Raw genomic sequence first — 10,971 nt, forward strand, 5'->3', positions numbered from 1 at the left:
CGCCTCATCGGAAATAGGCCTCATCTCGCCTGGAGGGGAGAACTTCCTGGATTTTCTCGAGTTGCAGCAGGTGTTCTCGAGTTACGACGGGGACCTCAGGGACCCGGCCTGGTGGGCTCAGGAGAGTCCAGTCCCCATGCGAGGTGCTAGGGGGCCTCTCGGGTTTTCTCTCCCGTCGATACCGGGGCCAAAAACCTTGTGTGGAGTCAGGGCCGGAACCGAGGATTCCTCTCAGGGGCTGACATGGATCTTTGGGTACTTCTGGAGTCTCCCCAGGGGAGTCAGGCCTCGTCTCGAGTGAGGGCATGCACGTGCGCTTTCCTTCCAGGCTGTAGCAGCAATGTCACGCTTCCTGTCGCGTGGATCAAAGGATCTGTGGTTTTCCCTCGAGACTTTCCCTCGAGGCTTTCCCACAGGGCTGTCCCACGTGCCACCGTGGTGTGAGTCGATCCTCGGCGTGAAAGATGAGCCAGTGCAGGGCAAAGAGGTTCCTCAGGAATGGACTGAGACATCTGGGGGACTCTTGGAATGGTGGTACGACCATGGAGTTCCTCTCGCCTTTCCTGTTGAGAGTGCCTCCTCTTGAGATGCGACGGGAACGCAGGGAATTCTTTCCCGTTGAAAGCAGGGAAAGGGTCCCTCATCTCAAGCTACGAGGGGGAAACGGGGCTCCTCTGGAAGTGGGAGGGACCATCGTGCTTCCTCTCGAGTGGAGACGGATATGGCGGTGAACTTCTTGAGTTGCAGCAAGGGTGTGAAAGACCCTTTCGAAGTTCCAGAGGTTAGGTGTCATTAGTCTCCAGACGCCTCATCGGAAATAAGCCTCATCTCTCCTGGAAGGAAGAACTTCCTGGATTTTCTCGAGTTGCGGCAGGTGTTCTCGAGTTACGACGGGGACCTCAGGGACCCGCCCTGGTGGCCTCAGGAGAGGCCAGTCCCCATGCGAGGTGGTAGGGCGCCTCTCGGGTTTCCTCTCCCGTTGATACCGGGGTCAAAAACCTTGTGTGCAGTCAGGGCCGGAACCGAGGATTCCTCTCAGGGGCTGACATGGATCTTTGGGTACTTCTGGAGACTCCCCAGGGGAGTCAGGCCTCGTCTCGAGTGGGGGCATGCACGTGCGCTTTCCTTCCAGGCTGTAGCAGCAATGTCACGCTTCCCGTGGCGTGGATCAAAGGATCTGTGGTTTTCCCTCCAGGCTTTCCCACAGGGCTGTCCCACGTGCCACCGTGGTGTGAGTCGATCCTCGGCGTGAAAGATGAGCCAGTGCAGGGCAAAGAGGTTCCTCTTGAATGGACTGAGATATCTGTGGGACTCTTGCAATGGTGGTACAATCATGGAGTTCCTCTCGTCTTTCCTGTTGAGAGTGCCTCCACTTGAGATGCGGCGGGAACGCCGGGAATTCTTTCCCGTTGAAAGCAGGGAAAGGATCCCTCATCTCGAGCTCCGAGGGGGAAACGGGGCTCCTCTGGATGTGGGCGGGACCATCGTGCTTCCTCTCGAGTGGAGACGGGTATGGCGGTGAACTTCTTGAATTGCAGCAAGGGTGTGAATGACCCTTTCGAAGTTCCAGAGGTTAGGTGTCATTAGTCACCAGACGCCTCATCGGAAATAGGCCTCATCTCGCCTGGAAGGGAGAACTTCCTGGATTTTCTCGAGTGGCGGCAGGTGTTCTCGAGTTACGACGGGGACCTCAGGGACCCGCCCTGGTGGCATCAGGAGAGGCCAGTCCCCATGCGAGTTGCTAGAGGGCCTCTCGGGATTCCTCTCCCGTCGATACCGGGGCCAAAAACCTTGTGTGGAGTCAGGGCCGGAACCGAGGATTCCTCTCAGGGTCTGACATGGATCTTTGGGTACTTCTGGAGTCTCCCCAGGGGAGTCAGGCCTCGTCTCGAGTGGGGGCATGCACGTGCGCTTTCCTTCCAGGCTGTAGCAGCAATGTCACGCTTCCCGTCGCGTCGATCAAAGGATCTGTGGTTTTCCCTCGAGGCTTTCCCTCGAGGCTTTCCCACAGGGCTGTCCCACGTGCCACCGTGGTGTGAGTCGATCCTCGGCGTGAAAGATGAGCCAGTGCAGGGCAAAGAGGTTCCTCTGGAATGGACTGAGACATCTGGGGGACTCTTGGAATGGTGGTACGACCATGGAGTTCCTCTCGCCTTTCCTGTTGAGAGTGCCTCCTCTTGAGATGCGACGGGAACGCCGGGAATTCTTTCCCGTTGAAAGCACGAAAGGATCCCTCATCTCGAGCTCCGAGGGGGAAACGGGTCTCCTCTGGATGTGGGCGGGACCATCGTGCTTCCTCTCGAGTGGAGACGGGTAAGGCGGTGAACTTCTTGAGTTGCAGCAAGGGTGTGAAAGACCCTTTCGAAGTTCCAGAGGTTAGGTGTCATTAGTCTCCAGACGCCTCATCGGAAATAGGCCTCATCTCGCCTGGAAGGGAGAACTTCCTGGATTTTCTCGAGTTGCGGCAGGTGTTCTCGAGTTACGACGGGGACCTCAGGGACCCGCCCTGGTGGGCTCAGGAGAGTCCAGTCCCCATGCGAGGTGCTAGGGGGCCTCTCGGGTTTTCTCTCCCGTCGATACCGGGGCCAAAAACCTTGTGTGGAGTCAGGGCCGGAACCGAGGATTCCTCTCAGGGGCTGACATGGATCTTTGGGTACTTCTGGAGTCTCCCCAGGGGAGTTAGGCCTCGTTTCGAGTGAGGGCATGCACGTGCGCTTTCCTTCCAGGCTGTAGCAGCAATGTCACGCTTCTTCTGGAGTCTCCCCAGGGGAGTCAGGCCTCGTCTCGAGTGGGGGCATGCACGTGCGGTTTCCTTCCAGGCTGTAGCAGCAATGTCACGCTTCCCATCGCGTGGATCAAAGAATCTGCGGTTTTCCCTCGAGGCTTTCCCTCGAGGCTTTCCCACAGGGCTGTCCCACGTGCCACCTTGGTGTGAGTCGATCCTCGGCGTGAAAGATGAGCCAGTGCAGGAAAATAGGTTCCTCTGGAATGGACTGAGACATCTGGGGGACTCTTGGAATGGTGGTACGACCATGGAGTTCCTCTCGCCTTTCCTTTTGAGAGTGCCTCCTCTTGAGATGCGACGGGAACGCCGGGAATTCTTTCCCGTTGAAAGCAGGGAAAGGATCCGTCATCTCGAGCTACGCGGGGAAACGGGGCTCCTCTGGATGTGGGCGGGACCATCGTGCTTCCCCTCGAGTGGAGACGGGTATGGCGGTGAACTTCTTGAGTTGCAGCAAGGGTGTGAAAGACCCTTTCGAAGTTCCAGAGGTTAGGTGTCATTAGTCTCCAGACGCCTCATCGGAAATAGGCCTCATCTCGCCTGGAAGGGAGAACTTCCTGGATTTTCTCGAGTTGCGGCAGGTGTTCTCGAGTTACGACGGGGACCTCAGGGACCCGCCCTGGTGGCCTCAGGAGAGGCCAGTCCCAATGCGAGTTGCTAGGGGGCCTCTCAGGATTCCTATCCCGTCGATACCGGGGCCAAAAACCTTGTGTGGAGTCAGGGCCGGAACCGAGGATTCCTCTCATGGGCTGACATGGATCTTTGGGTACTTCTGGAGTCTCCCCAGTGGAGTCAGGCCTCGTCTCGAGTGGGGGCATGCACGTGCGCTTTCCTTCCAGGCTGTGGCAGCAATGTCACGCTTCCCGTCGCGTGGATCAAAGATATGTGGTTTTCCCTCGAGGCTTTCCCTCGAGGCTTTCCCACAGGGCTGTCCCACGTGCCTCCGTGGTGTGAGTCGATCCTCGGCGTGAAAGATGAGCCAGTGCAGGGCAAAGAGGTTCCTCTGGAATGGACTGAGACATATGGGGGACTCTTGGAATGGTGGTACGACCATGGAGTTCCTCTCGCCTTTCCTGTTGAGAGTGCCTCCTCTTCAGATGACACAGGAACGCCGGGAATTCTTTCCCGTTGATAGCAGGGAAAGGATCCCTCATCTCGAGCTACGAGGGGGAAACGGGGCTCCTCTGGATGTGGGCGGGACCATCGTGCTTCCTCTCGAGTGGAGACGGGTATGGCGGTGAACTTCTTGAGTCGCAGCAAGGGTGTGAAAGACCCTTTCGAAGTTCCAGAGGTTAGGTGTCATTAGTCTCCAGACGTCTGATCGGAAAAAGGCCTCATCTCGCCTGGAAGGGAGAACTTCCTGGATTTTCTGGAGTTGCGGCAGGTGTTCTCGAGTTACGACGGGGACCTCAGGGACCCGCCCTGGTGGCCTCAGGAGAGGTCAGTCCCCATGCGAGTTGCTAGGGGGCCTCTCGGGATTCCTCTCCCGTCGATACCGGGGCCAAAAACCTTGTGTGGAGTCAGGGCCGGAAACGAGGATTTCTCTCAGGGGCTGACATAGATCTTTGGGTACTTCTGGAGTCTCCCCAGGGGAGTCAGGCCTCGTCTCGAGTGGGGGCATGCACGTGCGCTTTCCTTCCAGGCTGTGGCAGAATTGTCACGCTTCCCGTGGCGTGGATCAAAGGATCTGTGGTTTTCCCTCGAGGCTTTCCCTCGAGGCTTTCCCACAGGGCTGTCCCACGTGCCACCGTGGTGTGAGTCGATCCTCGGCGTGAAAGATGAGCCAGTGCAGGGCAACGAGGTTCCTCTGGAATGGACTGAGACATCTGGGGGACTCTTGGAATGGTGGTACGACCATGGAGTTCCTCTCGCCTTTCCTGTTGAGAGTGCCTCCTCTTGAGATGCGACGGGAACGCCGGGAATTCTTTCCCGTTGAAAGCAGGGAAAGGATCCCTCATCTCGAGCTATGAGGGGGAAACGGGGCTCCTCTGGATGTGGGCGGGACCATCGTGCTTCCTCTCGCGTTGAGACGGGTATGGCGGTGAACTTCTTGAGTTGCAGCAAGGGTGTGAAAGACCCTTTCGAAGTTCCAGAAGTTAGGTGTCATTAGTCTCCAGACGCCTCATCGGAAATAGGCCTCATCTCGCCTGGAAGGTAGAACTTCCTGGATTTTCTGGAGTTGCGGCAGGTGTTCTCGAGTTATGACGGGGACCTCAGGGACCCGCCCTGGTGGCCTCAGGAGAGGCCAGTCCCCATGCGAGTTGCTAGGGGGCCTCTCGGGATTCCTCTCCCGTCGATACCGGGGCCAAAAACCTTGTGTGGAGTCAGGGCCGGAAACGAGGATTCCTCTCAGGGGCTGACATAGATCTTTGGCTACTTCTGGAGTCTCCCCAGGGGAGTCAGGCCTCGTCTCGAGTGGGGGCATGCACGTGCGCTTTCCTTCCAGGCTGTAGCAGCAATGTCACGCTTCCCGTCGCGTGGATCAAAGGATCTGCGGTTTTCCCTCGAGGCTTTCCCTCGAGGCTTTAACACAGGGCTGTCCCACGTGCCACCATGGTGTGAGTCGATCCTCGGCGTGAAAGATGAGCCAGTGCAGGAAAAGAGGTTCCTCTGGAATGGACTGAGACATCTGGGGGACTCTTGGAATGGTGGTACGATCATGGAGTTCCTCTCGCCTTTTCTGTTGAGAGTGCCTCCTCTTGAGATGCGACGGGAACGCCGGGAATTCTTTCCCGTTGAAAGCAGGGAAAGTATCCCACCTCTCGAGCTACGAGGGAGAAACGGGGCTCCTATGGATGTGGGCGGGACCATCGTGCTTCCTCTCCAGTGGAGACGGGTATGGCGGTGAACTTCTTGAGTTGCAGCAAGGGTGTGAAAGACCCTTTCGAAGTTCCAGAGGTTTGGTGTCATTAGTCTCCAGACGCCTCATCGGAAATAGGCCTCATCTCGCCTGGAAGGGAGAACTTCCTGGATTTTTTCGAGTTGCGGCAGGTGTTCTCGAGTTAGGACGGGGACCTCAGGGACCCGCCCTGGTGGCCTCAGGAGAGGCCAGTCCCCATGCGAGTTGGTAGGGGGCCTCTCGGGATTCCTCTCCCGTCGATACCGGGGCCAAAAACCTTCTGTGGAGTCAGGCCCGGAACCGAGGATTCCTCTCAGAGGCTGACATGGATCTTTGGGTACTTCTGGAGTCTCCCCTGGGGAGTCAGGCCTCGTCTCGAGTGGGGGCATGCACGTGCGCTTTCCTTCCAGGCTGTAGCAGCAATGTCAGGCTTCCCGTCGCGTGGATCAGAGAATCTGCGGTTTTCCCTCGAAGCTTTCCCTCGAGGCTTTCCCACAGGGCTGTCCCACGTGCCACCGTGGTGTGAGTCGATCCTCGGCGTGAAAGATGAGCCAGTGCAGGAAAAGAGGTTCCTCTGGAATGGACTGAGACATCTGGGGGACTCTTGGAATGGTGGTACGACCATGGAGTTCCTCTCGCCTTTCCTGTTGAGAGTGCCTCCTCTTGAGATGCGACGGGAACGCCGGGAATTCTTTCCCGTTGAAAGCAGAGAAAGGATCCCTCATCTCGAGCTACGAGGGGGAAACGGGGCTCCTCTGGATGTGGGCGGGACCATCGTGCTTCCTCTCGAGTGTAGACGGGTATGGCGGTGAACTTCTTGAGTCGCAGCAAGGGTGTGAAAGACCCTTTCGAAGTTCCAGAGGTTAGGTGTCATTAGTCTCCAGACGCCTCATCGGAAATAGGCCTCATCTCGCCTGGAAGGGAGAACTTCCTGGATTTTCTGGAGTTGCGGCAGGTGTTCTCGAGTTACGACGGGGACCTCAGGGACCCGCCCTGGTGGCCTCAGGAGAGGCCAGTCCCCATGCGAGTTGCTAGGGGGCCTCTCGGGATTCCTCTCCCGTCGATACCGGGGCCAAAACCTTGTGTGCAGTCAGGGCCGGAAACGAGGATTCCTCTCAGGGGCTGACATAGATCTTTGGGTACTTCTGGAGTCTCCCCAGGGGAGTCAGGCCTCGTCTCGAGTGGGGGCATGCACGTGCACTTTCCTTCCAGGCTGTGGCAGAATTGTCACGCTTCCCGTGGCGTGGATCAAAGGATCTGTGGTTTTCCCTGGAGGCTTTCCCTCGAGGCTTTCCCACAGGGCTGTCCCACGTGCCACCGTGGTGTGAGTCGATCCTCGGCGTGAAAGATGAGCCAGTGCAGGGCAAAGAGGTTCCTCTGGAATGGACTGAGACATCTGGGGGACTCTTGGAATGGTGGTACGACCATGGAGTTCCTCTCGCCTTTCCTGTTGAGAGTGCCTCCTCTTGAGATGCGACGGGAACGCCGGGAATTCTTTCCCGCTAAAAGCAGGGAAAGTATCCCACCTCTCGAGCTACGAGGGAGAAACTGGGCTCCTCTGGATGTGGGCGGGACCATCGTGCTTCCTCTCGAGTGGAGACGGGTATGGCGGTGAACTTCTTGAGTTGCAGCAAGGGTGTGAAAGACCCTTTCGAATTTCCAGAGGTTAGGTGTCATTAGTCTCCAGACGCCTCATCGGAAATAGGCCTCATCTCGCCTGGAAGGGAGAACTTCCTGGATTTTCTCGAGTTGCGGCAGGTGTTCTCGAGTTAGGACGGGGACATCAGGGACCCGCCCTGGTGGCCTCAGGAGAGGCCAGTCCCCATGCGAGTTGCTAGGGGGCCTCTCGGTATTCCTCTCCCGTCGATACCGGGGCCAAATCCTTGTGTGGAGTCAGGGCCGGAACCGAGGATTCCTCTCAGAGGCTGACATGGATCTTTGGGTACTTCTGGAGTCTCCCCAGGGGAGTTAGGCCTCGTCTCGAGTGAGGGCATGCACGTGCGCCTTCCTTCCAGGCTGTAGCAGCAATGTCACGCTTCTTCTGGAGTCTCCCCAGGGGAGTCAGGCCTCGTCTCGAGTGGGGGCATGCACGTGCGGTTTCCTTCCAGGCTGTAGCAGCAATGTCACGCTTCCCATCGCGTGGATCAAAGAATCTGCGGTTTTCCCTCGAGGCTTTCCCTCGAGGCTTTCCCACAGGGCTGTCCCATGTGCCACCTTGGTGTGAGTCGATCCTCGGCGTGAAAGATGAGCCAGTGCAAGAAAATAGGTTCCTCTGGAATGGACTGAGACATCTGGGGGACTCTTGGAATGGTGGTACAACCATGGAGTTCCTCTCGCCTTTCCTGTTGAGAATGCCTCCTCTTGAGATGCGACGGGAACGCCGGGAATTCTTTCCCGTTGAAAGCAGGGAAAGGATCCGTCATCTCGAGCTACGCGGGGAAACGGGGCTCCTCTGGATGTTGGCGGGACCATCGTGCTTCCCCTCGAGTGGAGACGGGTATGGCGGTGAACTTCTTGAGTTGCAGCAAGGGTGTGAAAGACCCCTTCGAAGTTCCAGAGGTTAGGTGTCATTAGTCTCCAGACGCCTCATCGGAAATAGGCCTCATCTCGCCTGGAAGGGAGAACTTCCTGGATTTTCTCGAGTTGCGGCAGGTGTTCTCGAGTTACGACGGGGACCTCAGGGACCCGCCCTGGTGGCCTCAGGAGAGGCCAGTCCCAATGCGAGTTGCTAGGGGGCTTCTCAGGATTCCTATCCCGTCGATACCGGGGCCAAAAACCTTGTGTGGAGTCAGGGCCGGAACCGAGGATTCCTCTCAGGGGCTGACATGGATCTTTGGGTACTTCTGGAGTCTCCCCAGTGGAGTCAGGCCTCGTCTCGAGTGGGGGCATGCACGTGCGCTTTCCTTCCAGGCTGTGGCAGCAATGTCACGCTTCCCGTCGCGTGGATCAAAGATATGTGGTTTTCCCTCGAGGCTTTCCCTCGAGGCTTTCCCACAGGGCTGTCCCACGTGCCTCCGTGGTGTGAGTCGATCCTCGGCGTGAAAGATGAGCCAGTGCAGGGCAAAGAGGTTCCTCTGGAATGGACTGAGACATCTGGGGGACTCTTGGAATGGTGGTACGACCATGGAGTTCCTCTCGCCTTTCCTGTTGAGAATGCCTCCTCTTGAGATGCGACGGGAACGCCGGGAATACTTTCCCGTTGAAAGCAGGGAAAGGATCCCTCATCTCGAGCTATGAGGGGGAAACGGGGCTCCTCTGGATGTGGGCGGGACCATCGTGCTTCCTCTCGCGTTGCGACGGGTATGGCGGTGAACTTCTTGAGTTGCAGCAAGGGTGTGAAAGACCCTTTCGAAGTTCCAGAAGTTAGGTGTCATTAGTCTCCAGACGCCTCATCGGAAATAGGCCTCATCTCGCCTGGAAGGTAGAACTTCCTGGATTTTCTGGAGTTGCGGCAGGTGTTCTCGAGTTATGACGGGGACCTCAGGGACCCGCCCTGGTGGCCTCAGGAGAGGCCAGTCCCCATGCGAGTTGCTAGGGGGCCTCTCGGGATTCCTCTCCCGTCGATACCGGGGCCAAAAACCTTGTGTGGAGTCAGGGCCGGAAACGAGGATTCCTCTCAGGGGCTGACATAGATCTTTGGCTACTTCTGGAGTCTCCCCAGGGGAGTCAGGCCTCGTCTCGAGTGGGGGCATGCACGTGCGCTTTCCTTCCAGGCTGTGGCAGAATTGTCACGCTTCCCGTGGCGTGGATCAAAGGATCTGTGGTTTTCCCTCGAGGCTTTCCCTCGAGGCTTTCCCACAGGGCTGTCCCACGTGCCACCGTGGTGTGAGTCGATCCTCGACGTGAAAGATGAGCCAGTGCAGGGCAAAGAGGTTCCTCTGGAATGGACTGAGACATCTGGGGGACTCTTGGAATGGTGGTACGACCATGGAGTTCCTCTCGCCTTTCCTGTTGAGAGTGCCTCCTCTTGAGATGCGACGGGAACGCCGGGAATTCTTTCCCGTTGAAAGCAGGGAAAGGATCCCTCATCTCGAGCTATGAGTGGGAAACGGGGCTCCTCTGGATGTGGGCGGGACCATCGTGGTTCCTCTCGAGTGGAGACGGGTATGGCGGTGAACTTCTTGAGTTGCAGCAAGGGTGTGAAAGACCCTTTCGAAGTTCCAGAAGTTAGGTGTCATTAGTCTCCAGACGCCTCATCGGAAATAGGCCTCATCTCGCCTGGAAGGGAGAACTTCCTGGATTTTCTCGAGTTGCGGCAGGTGTTCTCGAGTTACGACGGGGACCTCAGGGACCCGCCCTGGTGGCCTCAGGAGAGGCCAGTCCCCATGCGAGTTGCTATTGGGCCTCTCGGGATTCCTCTCCCGTCGATACCGTGGCCAAAAACCTTGTGTGGAGTCAGGGCCGGAAACGAGGATTCCTCTCAGGGGCTGACATGGATCTTTGGGTACTTCTGGAGTCTCCCCAGGGGAGTCAGGCCTCGTCTCGAGTGGGGGCATGCACGTGCGCTTTCCTTCCAGGCTGTAGCAGCAATGTCACGCTTCCCGTCGCGTGGATCAAAGGATCTGCGGTTTTCCCTCGAGGCTTTCCCTCGAGGCTTTAACACAGGGCTGTCCCACGTGCCACCATGGTGTGAGTCGATCCTCGGCGTGAAAGATGAGCCAGTGCAGGAAAAGAGGTTCCTCTGGAATGGACTGAGACATCTGGGGGACTCTTGGAATGGTGGTACGATCATGGAGTTCCTCTCGCCTTTTCTGTTGAGAGTGCCTCCTCTTGAGATGCGACGGGAACGCCGGGAATTCTTTCCCGTTGAAAGCAGGGAAAGTATCCCACCTCTCGAGCTACGAGGGAGAAACGGGGCTCCTCTGGATGTGGGCGGGACCATCGTGCTTCCTCTCCAGTGGAGACGGGTATGGCGGTGAACTTCTTGAGTTGCAGCAAGGGTGTGAAAGACCCTTTCGAAGTTCCAGAGGTTTGGTGTCATTAGTCTCCAGACGCCTCATCGGAAATAGGCCTCATCTCGCCTGGAAGGGAGAACTTCCTGGATTTTTTCGAGTTGCGGCAGGTGTTCTCGAGTTAGGACGGGGACCTCAGGGACCCGCCCTGGTGGCCTCAGGAGAGACCAGTCCCCATGCAAGTTGGTAGGGGGCCTCTCGGGATTCCTCTCCCGTCGATACCGGGGCCAAAAACCTTCTGTGGAGTCAGGCCCGGAACCGAGGATTCCTCTCAGAGGCTGACATGGATCTTTGGGTACTTCTGGAGTCTCCCCTGGGGAGTCAGGCCTCGTCTCGAGTGGGGGCATGCACGTGCGCTTTCCTTCCAGGCTGTAGCAGCAATGTCACGCTTCCCGTCG

This window comes from Capricornis sumatraensis, chromosome 11 (genome assembly GCF_032405125.1).
Source record: "Capricornis sumatraensis isolate serow.1 chromosome 11, serow.2, whole genome shotgun sequence".
Lineage (NCBI taxonomy): Eukaryota > Metazoa > Chordata > Mammalia > Artiodactyla > Bovidae > Capricornis > Capricornis sumatraensis.